Source organism: Lepus europaeus, unplaced genomic scaffold (assembly GCF_033115175.1).
Source record: "Lepus europaeus isolate LE1 unplaced genomic scaffold, mLepTim1.pri SCAFFOLD_461, whole genome shotgun sequence".
In the NCBI taxonomy this organism is placed as follows: domain Eukaryota; kingdom Metazoa; phylum Chordata; class Mammalia; order Lagomorpha; family Leporidae; genus Lepus; species Lepus europaeus.
In genome coordinates this window covers 12,349-31,823 of record NW_026909337.1, presented here as the reverse complement: position 1 = coordinate 31,823, position 19,475 = coordinate 12,349, and the positions used below count along the sequence as shown (strand labels likewise).

Below are 19,475 nucleotides of genomic sequence, written 5' to 3'. Positions count from 1 at the left end.
GAGGTTAGGGGAGTCACTCAGCACCCATGGCAGAGCCAGGATTCAAACTCAGGTCTCTCTGACTCTGGAGTCCAAACCTTTCCCTGAGGGTCCATTCAGAAAGCACAAAACATTTCTGTATGAGGTCAGACCCAGAACATCTTCAGCTATGAAAGTGCCTCTGCTTTGTTCTTCTCTCTTGCTCATCATTTGCAGAGTCAAATGTAACTGAGTACTGGCTCTTCCAGGTCGCTCCCTGCGAAGAGGAAGCAGCTATTGGAAATGTCATCATTTTTCTCCGTTTCCCAGAGAGCAGGCTCAGCAAAGCCTGACCGTACTCAGTGGTAGCTGCCGGCAGTTACAAACCATGGCAGTTCCCGGCCCTCACCACGATGAGTGGGGGCATGCGTCTTGGGCTCTGCTGGAGAGTGCTGCCTCCCGAGAGCTGAAATGTGGCCATGGCCTGGGATCCCACTCAGGCAACAGGAGGACTTCCAAAGTCACAGCCCCACCCCTGGACCCTAAGACAGCCCACTGGTGCCCCAGCACTCACCCCTGGACCCAGGACCTTCTGCTTACCAGGGAGTTTGCTTTTTTTATTTGGCTCCTCCTGGTCTAGTGTCCTCCCCTCCAGACCGTGAGCGCCACAAAGACAGGAATTTTTGTCTTTTTCTCAACGACACATCTAGCTGAGACGCAGAGTAGAAGCCTCGATAAAAGTTTGCTGAATGGCTCAGGGAATGGTCCTGGAGTCTCACAGGTGCACCCAAGTAGGAGAGTGTCCGTTCAGAAACATTCACCTCCAATGCCTACAAGCTGTGCAGTGCTGAGAAAATCACTTCTCTCTCTAGACCTCACTTTCTCACCTGTACAATGAATATGGCAGAATCTTGATGCCCTCCAGATGCACACATTCTAACCCCCAGAACTTGTGAATGAGTTAGCATACATGGCAAAAGGGAGTCTGCAGATGTGATTAAGCAAAGGACCTTAAGATGAGGAGGTTACCCTGTGTTATCCAGGTGGCCCAATCAAAGTGCAAGGATCCTGCGGGGGAAAGAGAGGTGCAGGAGAGTCAGGAAGGAGATACAGGGACAGAAGCAGAGGTCAGGGTCAGAGCAAGATTTGAACACACATGCTGCTGGCTTTGAAGATGGAGGCAGGGGCCACAAGCCAAGGGGTACAGGTGACCCCTAGAAGCTGGAAAAAGGCAAATGAATGGATTCTCCCCCTGGAGCCTCCAGAAGGAACCAGCCCTGCTCATACGTTGAGATCATTTCAGACTTCCAAGCTTCAGAATGGTAAGATAATAACTGCACGTTGTTTGAAGCCACTGTATTTGTTAATTTGTCACTGCAATCCTGGGAAACAAATATAGTGATCTAAAAAACTGAGTTGTTGGAGAAAGTAAACGAAGTAGCCCACACAGCACCTGACACAGCAGATGCTCAACCCCACTGACTCGGCAGCGTCACACAACACTGCACCTCCCTGCCCTCTGCTGTCACCCACCCCACAAGATGCCACTCCCCAGGGAAGCTGGGCTGACTTTGCCCCCTCCTGTGGCCCCTGTGTCATGCGGTTCATTCACTCAGATAAACACTGGGCTTTGAATCACACCAGCTAGGGGAAAGATCCTTCCTCAGGGTGCAATGGTGGCTACGTTTCTTGATGTTTATCAGATTCCTCTTCATCGTCGGTAATGTAGGACCGATCACACCTCCCACAAAGCAGCACAGCGAGGCCAGGAGACGACGACACAGACACAGCGCTCAGCATCCCACAGATGGTGCGGTCACGACTTCTGTCATCGGCAACGGCCAAGCTCACAGCTGTGCAACAATGGGACTGGCTGTCCTGTAAGGTAGTGAGTTCCCCGTCACTGGAAGAGACCAATCTATGTTCTGAAGGTCACCCATCCTCAGGGATGCACGGGTTGGAGAGACACTACAGTGGCTGAAAATGTCGGAGCAGAGCAGGCGAGGGAGGAAGCTGTCTTCTGAGTCACTGATTCCAACCCTTTCCTTTGTAGAGAGGTGAACTGAGACCCACAGTGTGCAACTGGAGACCCTGCCAAGATCTCTGCCTCCAATCAACTCTCTGAACTGTAGGCAGCCCCTGCTCCTCTGGGCCTCCCCACATCTGCACCCAAAGCCAACTGTCTCCTATTAATATTAATGCAGTGGAAAATAAACCAGGCTCATAATGCTGCTTTACAGCCCATAACCCCAGGCTGCACCAGGGGCTCTTTTACCACCAGGTGCTACATGCTCAGAACTTGTTACAAAGTCCCAGGCCAGGAGGACGGTGATAGCTGACTGATAAGAGGGTGGGCAGGGAAGCTCACAGGTAGGAAGGCACAGAGCACACACAGGGGAAGCCCTTGAGCCACATCCAAAAGGACTATGCTGTTTCTTGATGGAGGCCTCTGCACTGCATTTCCTCACCCCTGGAACTCCCTCCCTAGCATCCAGGAAAAATTATCACATCATTGTCACCACTACCATCACCATCATTGTCATCATCACCATATCATCACCACCACCACCATCATCACCATCATCATTGTCATCATCACCATAGCATCACCACCACATTACCACCACTGCCACCATCACATCACCACCATCATTATCGCCATAATGATCACCAACACCACCATCATCACACCACCACATCACTATCATTATTGCCATCATCATAGTCATCACCACTACCATCACCATTACCCGTTGTCATCATCACTGTATCATCACCATCACATCACTACCACACCATCATCATTATTGCCATCATCCTAATTATCACCAGCACCATCACCATCATTATTGCCATCATAGTCATTACCACTACCATCACCATTATCCATTGTCATCATCACCGTATCATCACCATCACCACATCAGTACCAGCATTATTGCCATCATCCTAATTATCAATAACACTACCATCACCATCACCATCATTATCACCATCAGTCATCACCACTACCATCACCATCACCATCATCATCACCACTACCATCACCATCACATCACCACCATCATTATCACCACCATCCTAATTATCACCAACACCACCATCATCATCACATCACCATCATTATTGCCATCATCATAGTCATCACCACTACCATCACCATTACCCGTTGTCATCATCACCATATCATCAGCACCAGCATTATCACCATCATCCTAATCATCACCAACACTACCATCACCATCACCACCACCACACCATCCACCAGTGAGAGCATGGAGAGAGTCTACCTCAGACAGGCACAGGGAGCATCCCTAGGTGGTACCCACTGGCCTGCACTGGCACCAACCGAGGGCAACAATTGACCAACTCTGCTTGGAGTACTGGGATGAGCACTGTGGGGGGAACATGGAGTCCAGAACTCGGGTGCTCACGTCTAGGCTTGGCTCTCAGCAAAAAACCTTCCATCAGGATTTCTTGGCCTCAGCACTACTGACATTTGGGGCTGAATAACTCCTTGTAGTGGGGGCTCTCCTGGGCACTGCAGGATTCTTAGCAGCATCCCTGGTATCTACCCACTAGCTGCCAATAGCACCTTTCCCTTTGTGACAACCAGTACTTCTCCTGACGGCCATACGTCCCCTGGGGAACAAAATCACCCCAAGTAAGAACCACGGCCTTAGGAAATGAGCACTTAAACTCTTAGTATTGGGTTCTTCATGTGTTTAACACTGTGGAGAGCGGAGATCCTATAGTCAGCCCACCTGGGCGTGAATCATGAATCCACTGGTGACTCCTTGTGTGTCCTTTGTCTCTCTGTAGCTCAGTTTCCTCCTTGTATAGAAGGGACAATAATCATGCCTACTGCACAGTCACTGTGAGAACTCAATAAATCATGTACAGAAAACACTTATCACAGAGGTCCGTGGATGTAAACCATTATTCTCATTATTACAACCCAATTCACAGCGTAACAATCTATGCAAATGTGACACTGGCTCTCACTGCACATACAGATCTCTCTCTCTGCCCTTCCATTTCTGCAGAACCAAACCTAAGGAATTAAAAGTTTCCCAAGGAAACACAGCAAGATAGCAGATTCTTAGGGACCTGTCCCTGAGCACCTGGCAAAAAAAGCCCCCAGTCAGGTTTCCAGAGAGGGCTGTTGCTTGAAGAGTTAAATCTGCAGTGCTTTCAGCCTTAGCTCTAGCAGGAAAGAGATGCAGCAAAGAAACCCAGGGTTTTAATATTCTCTGTCCCTCCACTGCCATAGTTAAGGTGCATTTGGCCGGCCTATTATGCTTTTTAATCCGAGACCTGCAGAAACCCAGGCTGAGCTCAGTAACCAGTGTGGTCGTATTGGATTCCCCATAGGAAGAGATTACCAAAAGAGAACAAAATGTTTCATAGGGGTGTGTGCCCAAGCACATCACATTATATATTAGATATGTGTAGATGCTGTGTATGAATTATGCCTCAGTAAACCCATTTTAAGGGGAAAAAAGAAGATAAATATCAAGAAAGAAATGCATGCATTCAAGAAAGGAGAAATGATTATTCAGAGGCAAAAAAACGGTGCTTCTTGGTTCTAGGTCTCAGGGGGAGTATCTCAGTCTCTGGCCAGGGAGAAAGTGGCTTTGGGCTTAGGAATAACTTATTGTAGCCCAGTGAAGCGACTCTGCCCAAGCCTCAAATGGAAGGAGTAGCCTCTTCCTGTTTGGTGGTGTTGGGAGGTTTCAAATGGAATAAAGCAGATTGCACCATGAGAGGATATTGAAATGGGTAATATTCCAGACTCCTACAAGGAGAGGTGGCAGTAGAGGGCACGGAGAAGGAAGGGGAAGAAGATGGGATGCCAGCTGGTAGGAAATGACCCTCCCCACCTCCTGCCCCTGCCAGCCAGTGAAGCCCTGGGATGCTCTCAGTCCGTGACAAGGGAGGGGTCTTCTCTGTGGGCACAGTCTGAGAACCATGACCATGACCCTTCCCAGGCTGGAAGATGAAGCCCCAGACCCATACTTGGGGCATGCAAAGGGGCTCTGGCCACAGAATCGGGGACCCTGGACTCACCTCTTAGTGCTGGTTCAAAAGCCCCATAAAACCTCTTCCCTAGCCTCGGCAGCTCATGACAAGAGCCTCGGGTAATCACTGACATCATAAATAAGTGTCAATTCTTAAATCAACAACAAGAGTTACTGTGCACTTGCTCCACAAGTAGGACCTCTGTCCTTGATGAGAGGTACTATGGGAAGTAATGATAAAGTTTGTCTTCAAGGGGACAGTGCTGTGGCGCAGTAGGTTAATCCTCTGCCTGCCTCATCGGCATCCCATGTGGGTGCCGGTTCTAGTCCTGGCTGCTCCTCTTCCAATCCAACTCTTTGCTGTGGCCTGGGAAAGCAGTGGAAGATGGCCCAAGTCCTTGGGCCCCTGCACCCATGTGGGAGACCCAGAAGAAGCTCCTGGCTCCTGGCTTCGGGTCAGCGTAGCTCCGGCCATTGCGGCCATTTGGGGATTGAACCAACGGACAGAAGACCTTTCTCTCTGTCTCTCTCTCTCTCACTGTCTATAACTCTACCTCTCAAATAAATAAATAAAATCTTTAAAAAAAAAAAAAAACTTGTCTTCAAATAGTACTCTATACTTTGTGTGTCTTTTGAAATCTTTACTTAGTATAGAGTTGATCTGTATATAAAGATAATTAAAAATGAATCTTAATGAAGAATGGGATGGGAGAGGGAGTAGGAGGTGGGACGGTTTGGGGGGTGGGAGGGCAGGTATATGGGGAAGAACTGCTATATGCCAAAAAGTTTCACCTATGAAATTTATATTTATTAAATTAAAGCTTTCTAAAAAAAACAAAAAACAAAAACCTCTTCTCTTCTCTGGACTTCTTCCATTTCACCAAAGAGAAGTTCCAATGTTCTACACATCATCTCTGCAGGCCGCAGGTGGAATGTAAAATACCAACGCTTGTTTCACAGAGAGGCTTCAAGGCCCAAGGGCATAACCTGTGCAAAGCCGATGTCTTTGTCAACTGCAAAGAGCTCTACAAACAAAGGAATATGGCAGTGCCTATGGTCGGTCATTCTGCTCTCCCAGGACGATTTCTGGATTTTAGCAGTTCCAGAAGCTTGACTCCACACCCCCAAAGCTCAGCTATCTTTTATGTGCACCATCTCAGACTCATAAACCGCCAGCAACCATCTGCTCACAGGAGGCACTCGTTTATTTTCAGGCAATATCCCGAGCCCATTTTTATGAATTAGGTCTTTTCTGACACCCGGAACATTCATCAACCAGCCACCTAAAAAGTGGCACAAAGGGAATTGGCCACAACTTAATCATGTGGCACCCAGCATATGCTCAGGAAGTAGTGGGACAACTGGACCAACTCCCAAGTAACCCATTAGGCTCCTTGGCTTGACTCACGCTGGCTCTATCTACAGAGGGAATGTCTCTTAAATCTTTACTTAACATAAAGTTAATTATATGTGTATAAATCTAACTGAAAATAGAGCTTAGTAAAAAATAAGAGTGGGAATAGGAGAGGGAGAGGAAGAGGGGTGGGAGGCCAGGTACAGTGGGAAGAATCACCATGTTCCTAACATTGTAATTATAAAATATGTATAGTTTGTATTCCTTAAATAAAAGGTTTCTGGGGAAAAATAATAAGATCTTAATAAGAAAAAAAGTAACCATTTCAAGGGCCGGCACTGTGGCTAGTGGGTAAAGCCGCTGCTTGCAGTGTCAGCATCCCATATAGGTGTTGGTTTGAGTTCTGGCTGCTCCACTTCCGATCCAGCTCTCTGCTGTGGCCTGGGAAAGCAGTAGAAGATGGCCCAAGTTCTTGGGCCCCTGCACCCAAAACATGGGAGACCCAAGAGAGGCTCCTGGCTCCTGGCTTCAGACTGGCTCAGCTCTGGCCATTGCAACCATTTGGAGAGCAAATCAGCAGATATAAGATCTCTGTGTGTCTCTACCTCTCTCTTTCAAATAAATAAAATAATAAAAAAATAAAAAGTGGGGGTGGGTGGGGTGCGGGAGGAGCTATGAGCATTTCGCTCCTAACCTGACAGTGGCAATTCTTCAGCTGTGGTTTACTTGCTCATCTGCCTAGATAGGTGAGTTTATACCAAACGCTAGTGCATATTTTTCATTATTTTGTTTAATATTTTGGCTGTGGTCATATTTTTTTAAAGCATTATTATTTTAAAACTCCAGCGTGTATCTCCTTTGGTTTCTGTTTCTGTCCACTTCTCGCTTACCTGCTCAGCTTGTCACCCTGCATATTTAACTCTTTCTTCCCCTGGTCCTGAGCCCCTGGGAACAGTTGGATGAGAGTTGCCAAGAACGAGAGACATCGAGAGGAACAAGTATGCCTCCAGGATCAAGAACCTGTTTCAGGACCAAGGTCAGCGCCCACGAGCCCTGCCCTAGCCCATGCGTTGGCAACATCAGCATTCCCTTAACTCCTGCCTCCAAGAGTCCTGCAAGGATTCAGCGCAGTGTGGGAATGCACAGCTCTCTTCTCACCTTTCTCACCTCTCGTCTGACAGAGAATTGTGCCTCCCTAAATGCACTCTCTCCATCATAAAGCAAATCTCTCCACTCACAAATTCCGGCCAATCTCCCTCTGGCTTCCTGGTGCTGATGCTACTGGCTCAAAGGCATCCCTGACTCCTTGGACTCAGCTGAAGTCAGGAAGTCAGCCTCCCAGGATGAGCCCACCTGCCCCTCCTTTCCCTGCCCTGGAAACAAGAATCCCTCCCTGTGGATAGACTCACGGGCAGCTTCACATGGGGGCATCACACCATCTCTTCCTTCTGATACCAGTAGAGCTCTCCGTGGTATCTTCCTTCTCTGACACTTCCACGCCCAGCCTCCTGCATCTTCCCCTCCCATCCTATGGCAGGGTGAACCCAACGTTGGAGCTCACTAAAAACAATTATTAGAAACTCAGAGGGGCGACTAATTCATAGAAATGCATGCATGCTGTATGAAAAACTCAACAAGAGGCGCAAATAGCTCCTCAAAACAAAGAAAAGGAAATCAGAATGCCAATTACCTGATCCAATCAGTTTACACAGTTTATATGTGTTAAAGTATTACCCTGTACCCCATAAAAATATACAATTACTACATTCTAACCAAAAAATTTTAAAACAGAACATAAAACACAAGAAGTAAAGCACCAACTAGATCTTCCCTGAAGCCCAAAGCCCAGATCCTTTCTGAAGCTCACATGTTGCAGGGCAGGGTTTGGGGCAGCTATTAAGACACTGGTTAGGATGCCTGCATCCCACAAGGGAGGACCTAGGTTCAAGTCTTAGATCTGGCTCCCAATTCCAGCTTCCTGCTCATGTAGACCCTGGGAGGCATCAGGTTACAGTTCAAGTAGTTGGTTCCCTGACATCCGTGTGAGAGGACTGGATTGAGTTCCAAGTTCCCAAGTTTGGCCTGGCCCAGTTGACATTTGGTGAATGAACCAGCTGATGGAAGATAGTGTTCTCACACTCTCTCTACCAGATGAAAATAAATCAATAAATCTCAGATGTCACTACCATTGCTCTTGTGTATTTCACAGATGTCCACCTGTCTCAATGCAGGAAAACTGTCTGACAACGTATCTGCCTCCATCACCGGATGATGACCTCAGAAGACAAAAAGCCCCCTCAAATCAATATCCCCAGTACACACACAGGACCAGGCACAGAACTACTCACCAGAACAGAATTCGGCTACTTTCTTAATTAAATAGTTCTGTGATAGTGTAGCAGTAACACTTTCTTCCTCTTTCAGAGGAGAAATCTGAAGCAAATATGACAAAATGTTAGCATCTGTTCACTCCATAGGGTAGATACAGGGGTGTCATATTATTTCCTGTACTGTTCTGAAGGCTTAAAACATTTTATAATGAAAATGTTCCCAACCTCAAAAACAGAATGTGGCAGGCTATCTTGGGACACCACCAGTACATTGGAAAGCAGTTACTGGAAAAGGCATTTCTAGTTCAAAACACGTGCCTGGGAACACATTTCCAGAACTCAGCCCACTCGTGTCTTTGGAGAGAAGCAACACTGTTTGAGCACCCAATGATGCACCCACCGATGGGGCCATCCTTGTCCTCATTGTGACCACAATCCTATGAAGTCCTATGCAGCACCCTCTGTTCAGAGGGTGAGACCCAGGCTGTGGAACCTGCCCAAGGCCACACTGATAATGAATAACAGAATTCACTAATAACAGAAGCAGAAACTTGCTATTCAGCACAACCCTGTGAGATAGATCCTGTCCTTGTCAATGCCCCAACTGATATGAACCAGGATACGCAGAGATGCTGAACAGCTTCCCAGGGGCACAACTGGTCTGTGACGAAGCTGGGATTTGAACTTGGGTCATCTAGTTTCACAGCCTGTAATCCTAACCAGGTGGCCACTCTCCTTCTCCCTGGGGTCTTTCCCACTTCAGAGAACAGGCTGGTACTCCTCACGAAAGGGCCTCCAACACCAGAGATGCAACCCCCATCCCAACAGTCTCTGGAGGGCACTATATCCAAGGATCTACCTCCAACCCAAAAGGAACTTGCCTTGATCATATCTCCGTTGAGGAGAGAGGTGTTAGAAGGCAGTGACTCTACACGAGAAGACATAGTCCCCCCAAAATTTATATGTTGAAATCCTAATCCTCAGTGTGACAGGTCCCCAAAAGACACACTAAATGTGCTGGTGCCTTGGTCTTGGATTGCCCAGCCTCCAGAACTGTGAGCAATCAATCTGTGTTTTCATAAGCCACACAGGTTATGGTACTTTGCCCAACAGACAAGGACATAGGGTCAATCTCTGTAAAGGAACACACAAGATGAAAACTACCAGTCTTCTCCCTATTGTTTGTAGCTCCCCACATGGCTCCACTTCCAGGAAGCCAAGAAAAGAATCAACTATGATTTCTCCACCTGCCTGCCTGCCTGCCTATCCTGTCTCCTTTTTATAAATCTCATGGTGGACACTGTGCTGTGTTTCACTTCCCACCATATCTAAAGGCTGAAGCCTGTAAAAAATTATGAAATCTTAGTATGTTAAAACTTATCCCTTGGGGTCAATGCTGTGGCATAGCAGGTAAAGCCACTTCCTGAAGTGCCAGCATCCCATATGGGCACCAGTTTGAGTCCTGGCTGCCCCACTTCTGATCTACGTCTCTGCTATGGCCTGGGAAGGCAGAGGAAGATGGTCCAAGTGCATGGGAGACCCAGAAAAATCTCCTGGGTCCTGGCTTTGGACTGTTCCAGCTCCAGCCAGTGTGCCCTTTCGGGAGTGAACCAATAGATGGAAGACCTCGCTCTGTCACTCTGTCTTCCAAATAAATAAATATTTTTCAAAAACTTATCCCTGCAGGTCAACAGCAACATATAACAATTCTCAACCACATTCCATCTGCCACCAGAGTCCTAGGCAGACTGTCTTGAATGCCCAGATGAGTGGCACATAGACTCTGCATTGGTTCCTTTCATTAATCCAACAAATGAATTTAGGATATCCCTGCCAACAGGTCTTTCCCATCTTGCATGTACCTGGTCTAACGACCAAGATAAAGACTCGGGATCCCTTCTGAAGAGAAAAGGCACATCCAGAGAATTGGGTGCCAGGTTTGGGGGGGCTGCACACAATTAGACATATAATGGCAAAGGAGCCAGCAAGGAGAGACTAAGGAAAAGTGGCTAACACAGAAGGAAGCAGGACAGGAGATGGTGTCTTGGAAGTCTCAAGAAGAGGTGCTTTCAGCAGGGAAAAGTGATCAACAGCTTCTATCCTCATAACATGAAGAAAGGAAATTGACCACTGTGCTTAGCAAGGTGGAGGTCCCTTTCAGAAGGGTCAAAAGCTTGATTGGAGTAGATGGAAGAGAGGAAAGAGAGATGAGGAGGCATAGACTTTGAACAGCTTTGAGACAGCTTGCTAGGGGGAAAAGGGGAATGGAATGTTCCTGGACATAGAGGTGGACACAGGAGAAATTATCGTGGGGAAGGAACCAGTTGCGTTCATCAGGCGTGATACTGATGAAAATGACCTGCAGAGATCTTGATGGTGTAGAGGAAGGAACAGCATCAAGATGAGAAAGTGAGCTCTGGAGTCCAAGAGACATGTTGACCTCAGCTAGCAGTGTGCACATGTATGTCTCTCTTTGTCATAGGATGGAAGGTAGAGAATATGGGTGTGGGTAAGTTGACGGTCTCATGTGAGTGCATCTGTGATCCACTGTCTCTGTGAATTATGTGGTAAGAGGGGCATGGGCAGTACCAGGGAGCTGAAGAAGGAAGGGGAGACCTGAAACAATATACAGGCAAACAGCTGAGTAGTTTTAGTCTTCATTTTTGGGTTATGGAACCCAAGTCTGTTGAACACAGATGAAAGTAAACATGAGTAGGGGAAGGGTGTAAAAATGGATTGACAGCCCAGCAGCTGGAGGAAGGTCAACCAGCAGAACAGACAGTGGTGGCCGCAGACTGGAACGTCGCAATGACGACAAAGTCCAGGGTTCAACTGCAGCAGTCACTGACTATAGGAGGCCATAGAAAGAGAATTGAAGCTAAGGAGGCCATAGAATTGAGAGATCAAGCTAGTGAGCAGATCCTGTGTCCCAGCAGTGCTCAACGCTGCATACAGGAAGGATAGCCTGAAGATGTCTTGTTTTAATGCCAACATCTGGGTCCCACTGTGCCGATTCCCAGCTAATTGGCCTCAGGAGGAGCTCTAGGTGACTCTGATGTTGTCAGGGCTGCGAGCCACTGATCAAGACGGATGTTGACGTTACCAAGGAAGGAAGACACAGAGACAGGGAAGGCTGTTAGTGAATGAGGAATGACCAGGGAGTCTACAGAGGATGGCAGCAAGGGGAGTCGGGCAATGCTAACGTGGAACAACAAGAGCTTCAGAGGATGTGGCTTAGGTGGGAGGGGAGAACAGAAGCCTTGGGGCAGGAATGGGTAAGCACCTCCAGGGCCACAGTGCAAGTGGAGAAAATCCAAGTCTACCTGAGAGGCAAAGCAGAAAGTTGAGTCACTGGGGGTTGTTACGGTTTAAATAGTCTGGTGTCTCCCAAAGGCCCACGTGTTGGAAGCTTTGTCCTCAAAGTCTTACATTAATAGTTAATGGATTAAGGGTGGAGACTTTCTCCAATTATGGTATCTAGGAAGAGGACCCAAAGAGAGGTCTTACATGTTTATCCAGCAAGGGTGCCTATCCTGAGGCAGAGAGAAGGGGAAGGCAGGAGAGAAGACGCCTTTGTGTGGGAAGGCAGAGGAGCTCAGTGGGTCCTACTACACAGAGACCCTCTTACACGGCACATGAAAAAGCCACCCAGTGTCTCCTAGACGGTAACTCTCTGCTCAGTGCAGCTCTCTCCTTGAAACTTTGAAGTGACACAGCAGCATTTTATAAGATTTATTTTTTATTTACTTGAAAGGGAGGGTTGGAGAGAGAGGAGGACAGACAAGGAAGAGAGAGAATCTTCCATCTGCTGGTTAATTCCCCAGATGGCTAAAATGGCCAGGTCTGGGTCAAGTGGAAGCCAGGAGCTTCTTCTGGGTCTCCCACATGGGTGCATGGGCCCAAGCACCTGAGCCATCCACCGCTACTTTCCCAGGTGCAGTAGCAGGGAGCTGGATGAGAAGTGGAGCAGCCTGGCCTTGAACTGGCACCCACAGGAGATGCCAGTATCACAGGCGGGGGCTCAACTCACTGTGGCACAATGCTGGCCCCTATAGCAGCACTTTTAATTAACATGTCATGTCCCTATCCCTGCTCTGTGCACCACCAGGGAGAGAGGAAAACTCTATGAGGGCAGGAAGGGAAGCTGCTTCAGGGGGGCCGAGGAGCAGGTGCAGGCTTGGAGTCACCCTGAATGCATCAATCTATGCAAGCATTTGAGCCACCTTCTGCTGCTTTTCCAGGCACATTAGCAGGGCGCTGGATTGGAAGTGGAGCAGCCGGGGCACAAACCAGCGCCCCTAAGGGATGCCAGCATTGCAGGCGGCAGCTTTACAGGCTACACCGGCTCCAATGTTTGTGTTTTTATGTGTTTGTGGCAGAAATTAAAAACTGACTCTTACTAAAATCAGAGCAGTTTTTCAAAAGAAAGAAACAGCCACAGTGGGGAATCCCAGGGTGGCTGACGAACTGGGGCTCCTAAGTCCATTTATCTGTTCATTTGTTCTTTCTTTGATCTACCCAATAGCTGCTTATGAGATCCCAGCACCTGTCAGGCAGAAATTTAGGTGAAGGAACAAGATGAGTGTAATTTCAGCCCACCTGAACCTCATCTGGCGAAGTCAACAGGTCTCTCTAACCACATATATATTATGTAATATATATTATATTATACATTATAATATTATATATATTATAGTTTTCACATCAATTAGAACATCTATACAGCATGAATGAAAAAGTAAACTGAAATACTTTTTATACTCAACAGGTAATTCTGTCTACAGTCAATAATTAAATTAACTGTTAATAATTAGATTAAGCCCATATTCCGACTTCAGAAGGCATTTTTGCTCAACAACTTATTTATAATATATTCTCACCCCTTGAATCAGCTTATTCAGTAACTCATGTAATTTGCATCCTCAACTCCAGTGCTGAAAGGAAAAACAAAAGCCACGGTTTTAAAGCACTATGGTGGCTCCTTCCCAGTGGCTCTGTGGAGACACAGAAAGCAAAGTCAGACCCTCTCCCAGCCATGTACCCAGAGTATTACTGGGGTCAGTGGGTTTTATAAGAGGTTTAAAACTTCTCACTAGCCTTACATTTAAAGTCATAGACTCATGTAAAATAATCTAATAGAGCAATCAGAAATGTCTCTAAGAAAAGTCATTATGGTCTCAGTCTACTGACATGTGTACTACTTTTTTGGCTGTTTTCTCAACAATTGTAGATTAAACAAAGTTTTTACATAGCAATGAATAAAATATTCATTTAAAAACTTCCTAATGCATAAAGTGTATGATTGATAATTCAAAATTCTCCAAATGGAGGTATTAGGCAATAATTTTATGTTAAATTACCAAATGAATATTTCATCTTTTTCAATTTAAACTTTAATGGTAACTAATACACATGAATTGAATTTAAACCAATAGTAAGGATTCACCTGACTTACAGAAAAGAAGTGGAAGAAGGGGGCACCTCCATTAGCACAGAAGTCAATGGTTCTACACAGGAGCAGCCAGACTCCTTTCAGCTCCTCTAAGTATTCAACAGCCTATGGAGAAAGACATTTCTACACTAGATAGGAACTGGATTCTCTACCAAACTAGACCTAGAGTAGTACTTAATCAATGTTCGTGTAGTTCAACAGGTAACATTTAGTAGCCCTTGTTTAGTAACATTTTGTATAAATATAAAAACCTCAGATCTGTGAAATGTTTTTTTCCCCAAAATCAGGCTTCTATTTTTTCACAGCATCACAGGTAATTACAATTTTCAAACTTCAAATATTCCATGTGATTAGACAGAACTGTACAGGAAGAGTCAGATAAAAAATTCAGTGAGATTAAATAGAGTTTGTAAAAATTGATTTAGGACATTTGTGTGCCCTTGCAAACAGTGCGTGGACATTTCTGCAGCAATCAGAACGGTACGATCTTGCTAAACTCAGATTTCAATCTTCCTCCCATATTTCTTTTAATTCTAATCCTGGGAAATGCTTTCATGTTTTGAGTTCTTGATGTAATGTATTTTGTCACATATACAGTCCACCTGTGTATTTTCAAACCATTTTAAAAATCTGATCAGATTTAGCATGATGGGATTGTCACAGAATCTGTAGAAGCCCTGTGTGCAAGATTAATGTTGAGATCTCTAGTGCACCCTTGTGAAAAACCAGTGAAAGGCAGTTTTGACTATGCTTTAGTGAGATTTCCTGCAGGCTTGGGATCATGACCACACAAGAAAGTAGCTGTTATTACAAGGATGGCTCCAAGGAAAAAAGACACTGGTGGGCACAAAACCCCATAGCCAAAACAGGGTATCAGTGTTGATAATATTATAGACAAAGATGTTGCAAATCCTTTTAAAATATCATCCACATACTTAGTAATAGCCTCCAAGTGCCGGAAGAACAATATCCTGGTCCATTGGCTATATCCCTGAAAAAATCCGTTCTTTGACACCAGTTCTCCATCATAAATGTATATACAGCCATTAATCCAACTAGACTCCCAAACAAACCAAGCTCAGTGTTTCTTATCCATACTAAGATTTTCTCAAAATAAGCACCAGCAAAGCCACTTGGAAAATGTGCCGAGAACTGCCATGAGGCCGACAAACTGAGAACAGCCCAGAGTTCCTGGGAATCCAGCTCCTGAGAATCTGAGGGCCGCTGAGCAAATGCAACCCCCATCATCAAAACTAGCAGGGAAAGCCGCTGGTACACACCTCATTTTTTACTAAGCCTTGCTGCAGAAAATACGCTGTTGAAAGACCTTTCAGCTGATACGTGGCCTGCTAAGTAGCTGCAGCCAGATTTGACAGAGCCACAGAGTAAACTATTCTGAAGGGTATATACCCCTGATGGAGTAGCAAGTGTTCGCAGGGGCTTATTAAGAATCTCATTGTGTGCTGCGCCTAGACTACGTGTGTTGTCTTTGTAGAAGCTCACCAATAACCCCTGCTGTGGAAGACGGGGAACGTGGACCCTCCTCTTTTAAAGTCCTAGAATAACTCACAGTTAGAACCAGACCAGTAGTCTGCAAGACCAATATTCCCAGGGAAAGATATTTCAGGTTGGCAGATGTTGTTTTATCTCCATCCAACTTCCATGTAGTTGCGTGCACTGGGGATGCCGGCTCAGCAATGCCGGGGGGCGGGGACCCAGACTCCGCCGTGACTGCTGACCCGCAGTGCCGCCCCCCACATAACTGCTCTTAGTAAGTGTAATGGTGGCATGCACACGGATGGGAGAGCCAAGAGACAAGAAATGCACCAGTTACTGCCACCTGATAAGCCATCCAAAGCTCAGAGGCATACACCACGAGCAACTGTTACCACACGCCAGTGGGGAAGCTCCGGCAGGAGCTAAGTGGACGCTGCTCCGTCTGTCTTTGATTCCTTGGGGACCTGCAGTGCCAGTGACCATCTGCATGGCTGTGATGGCCATGCAAGCCTTCACTCAGGTCACATCAGCAGACAGACCACTGGCTAATATGAGTCCCACAGTCAAGTCCATCATCAATGGCGTGGGGCAGTATGTTCTGTTCACAGTGGGAGAGATGGGGAAGAAAAACATAATGAGAAATATTCCCAACCACAGCAGGCACCAGAGAGGGGAGACTGAGGCAGCCTTCCGGGAGCTTGCTATGCACAGTGTGGTCCAGACACCGGCAGCATCCTCAGGGACTCAGGTCCCCCTGTGCACCTGCTGGGGCACAATGCATCATCATAAGACTCCCCAGCTGACCCATACGCACACGCAGAGCTGGTCTAGCAGCGATCACACCTGAGCAGGGTCCTGAGGCTTTAGGAAGAGTTAAGTGGATGGACAAAGGTGATGGGGGAATTGAAGGAACAGCAAATGCAGAGCCTCAGGGAGGCAGGTTTGCAAAGGCCCTCGCTGGAGCCAGGAGCTGCAGAGGTAGGCAGGGGTCTTAGGTGCCCACAGGGCCAGACATCAGTGAGCGCTTACAGAATGCACCACATTTTCCTGCTAATCCACCGTGCATGGTCTACGCAGCTATTCCCTGCCCTATCTCATGCCTCGTAGCTCCCCGGCACAACCACCCCTCCCACCCCTCATGCCTGTGAAGCCACCCAGACTCAGGGCTTCCTCCTTCTTACCCTAAACCGGGTCTTTCTGCACCTGCCCCAGTAACATCCAGGTGCTTCCTAAAATTTCAGAATCCAAGGCTCTGCCAGGATCTACTGGGGCCAGCTCTCTGGGGTGCAGTCCTGCACTCTGCATGTTTAACAGGCTGCTGGGGTCCTCGTGCACATGAAAGTCTCAGCACAGCACGAGGGTCCCTGGCAGTTCCAGCTCAGCTCTGCCACCTCCTCTTTCCCTTCCGAGCTGCCTGGCGAGGCCCCTCTGGCTCCCCCAGGGCAGCCGAGCAAGCCGGGATGTTTTTGTGAACTGTGTCCTGCATTGCACCGTGGGCCCTTCTCATCTCAGCCTCTGACGTTTCCGTTTCTGATGCCTGTGACCCACCCCTCTTTCCAATCTAATACATCACGGGGTTAAATCCCACCTCAGTCCCCCATTGCTTCTTAGAATAACGGCCTGCGTCTTCCAGAAAAATCCCACAGCATCCTGCATCCAGGTTTGGAGGGTTGATTTTGTGTGTCAGCTAGACTGGTCCCCGGGGTGCCCAGAGTTGTCCTGTGCGTGTGTTCTTGGATGGCATCACCATCCACTCGTTATTTGAGAGGCAGAAACACAAAGAGAGCTCCAACCCACTCGTTCACTCTCTAAATGCCCGCAACAGATAGGGCTGGGCCACGCCCAAACAGGGAGCTGAAAACTCAACGCAGATCTTCCCCATGGGTGATGGGGCCCGATTAAGCCATCACCTACTGCCTCCCACAGTCTGCATGAGCCAAGCAGAAATGAAGCACCACAGATGGAAATCGAACCCAGGATCTCCAATATAGGATGCAGGTGTCCCGACCAGCGTCTTAACCACTAGGCCAAAGCAGGTCACCTGAGCAAAGCAGATTGCCCTGGGGCCAGTGCTGTGGCATAGCGGGTAAAGCTGCTGCCTGCAATGCCAGCATCCCATACGGGCGCCAGTTCAAGTCCTGGCTGCTCCACTTCTGATCCAGCTCTCTACTATGGCCTAGGAAAGCAGTAGAAGATGGCCCAAGTCTTTGGGCCCCTGAACCCAAGTGGGAGACAAGAAACAGGCTCCAGACTCCTGGCTTTGTATTGGCACAGCTCTAGCAGTTGTGGCCATTTGAGGAGTGAACCAGGGGTTGCAAGACCTCTCTCTCTCCCTCCCTCCCTTCCTCCTTCTCTCCCCCCCCCCCTCCGTAACTCTGCCTTTCAAATAAATAAATCTTAAAAAAAAAAAAAAAAAGCAGTGCTCTTCCCAGCCTGGGTGGGCCTGATCCAAACCGCTGAAGACTCAAATGTAACAAAATCCCCAGTACTTCCACAAACGAGGGAGATCTCCTGGCTGCCCGCTGGGATGCCAAGCTCTTCCCGCCTTGGAAGCTAAGCTGGACTTCCACTCTCCCGCGTCTTGGGCCTGCTGGTCTTTGTACCGGAACTTACACCCCCGGCTCTCCCGGGTCTCCATCTGGCCGCCTTTCACGGTGCACACGGGGGAACGTCTCCATGCCCATTCCCCCACGATCCAGTTCCCATCATAAAGCCCTTTCCCTCTGCGTCCACGTCCCACAGGCTGCTTCTCTGCAGAAGCACAAAACCCTCACCTGCCGTCCATCAACAGACGATTGTAAACCGGCCCCCTCCGTCAATGAGCCTCATTTTCCAGGAGCAAAACAACCGCTATTTGGCCCTTCTCGAATGACGCACTCCTCCAGCAGTCCTCAACTCACTCCCAGAACTTTTAGAAAATACACACGATGACCACACTCAGTGTTCTTAGCAAAACATACAATAAAAATGAAACCTTAACTTACCTGATTCTCCCTTTCCGTCTGGATGCTGACAAGCTGCTGTGGCTGCGCTCTCCCGTGTGCGTGGGAAACACCTACCTGTGTGAACTCCCTCGGGCCTCGCGTCCTCAACAGCCAACCGACAACCTCTGAACCCAGGTTCCTTAGCCGCGGACTCGTCTCCATCCGGCGACAGCCCGAGTCCGGCTGGTTCCCGTGGAGCCGCAGCCGTGTCGCCTGTTCTTCAGCACACGTGTAGCAAGGGCGCCCAACCACCTGCAAGTCTTAGGGGCTGCAAAGGGGCCTAAATTGAGTCTCCAGGTTCTTGCCTTTTACCTAAAGAATTCTAATTACAGGCCCAAACATGGCATGCAGTGTAATAAACTTTATTTACAAAGTGAGAAAGCACACAGGCTCATCAGGGCTTTATTTAGGGAGAAAGGGGACAAAGAAAGGGAATGACCATACCCGGCTCTGTGCATCCTGAGTCCATCCTGAGCATGGGCTTCGAGCGCCCTCGCTTTTTATAAGCTTAGAAAACCAGAAGTGTTTACGTGGTACCACCCCCATGACCCGGGTAAGAGGCGGTACTTCCTGGGGAGGGGTCCCCTGATTGACAGGTAGATGCACATGGTAACACAAAGCTAAGAGGGTGCGGCTTGCAGCTCATGAACTTAAAATTATCTAAGCTTTCCCTCATCAGAAGGATCTGTTCTGTTCACGGCGAGTCCCACGCCGTAGGGTAGAGACCCAGACACAGCTCCACAGCAAACCCCTTCGCTGCAAGGCGACCCCGCGTGCCAGGGCGGGGGTCCCCTCAGGAGAAACCAGGAAGAAGCAGAGTGAAGAGCTCCCCTGGAGGGGGTCAGCCCGAAAGTCACGTTGCGTTTTCACAACTCCCAG

The 19,475-nt window shown here is 47.9% G+C and overlaps 1 pseudogene; it reads right to left on the bottom strand.

The window, feature by feature from the left end:
- Nucleotides 1-14,860: 14,860 nt before the first annotated feature.
- Nucleotides 14,861-18,250, bottom strand: LOC133755426 (UDP-N-acetylglucosamine transporter-like; annotated as a pseudogene).
- Nucleotides 18,251-19,475: the final 1,225 nt, after the last annotated feature.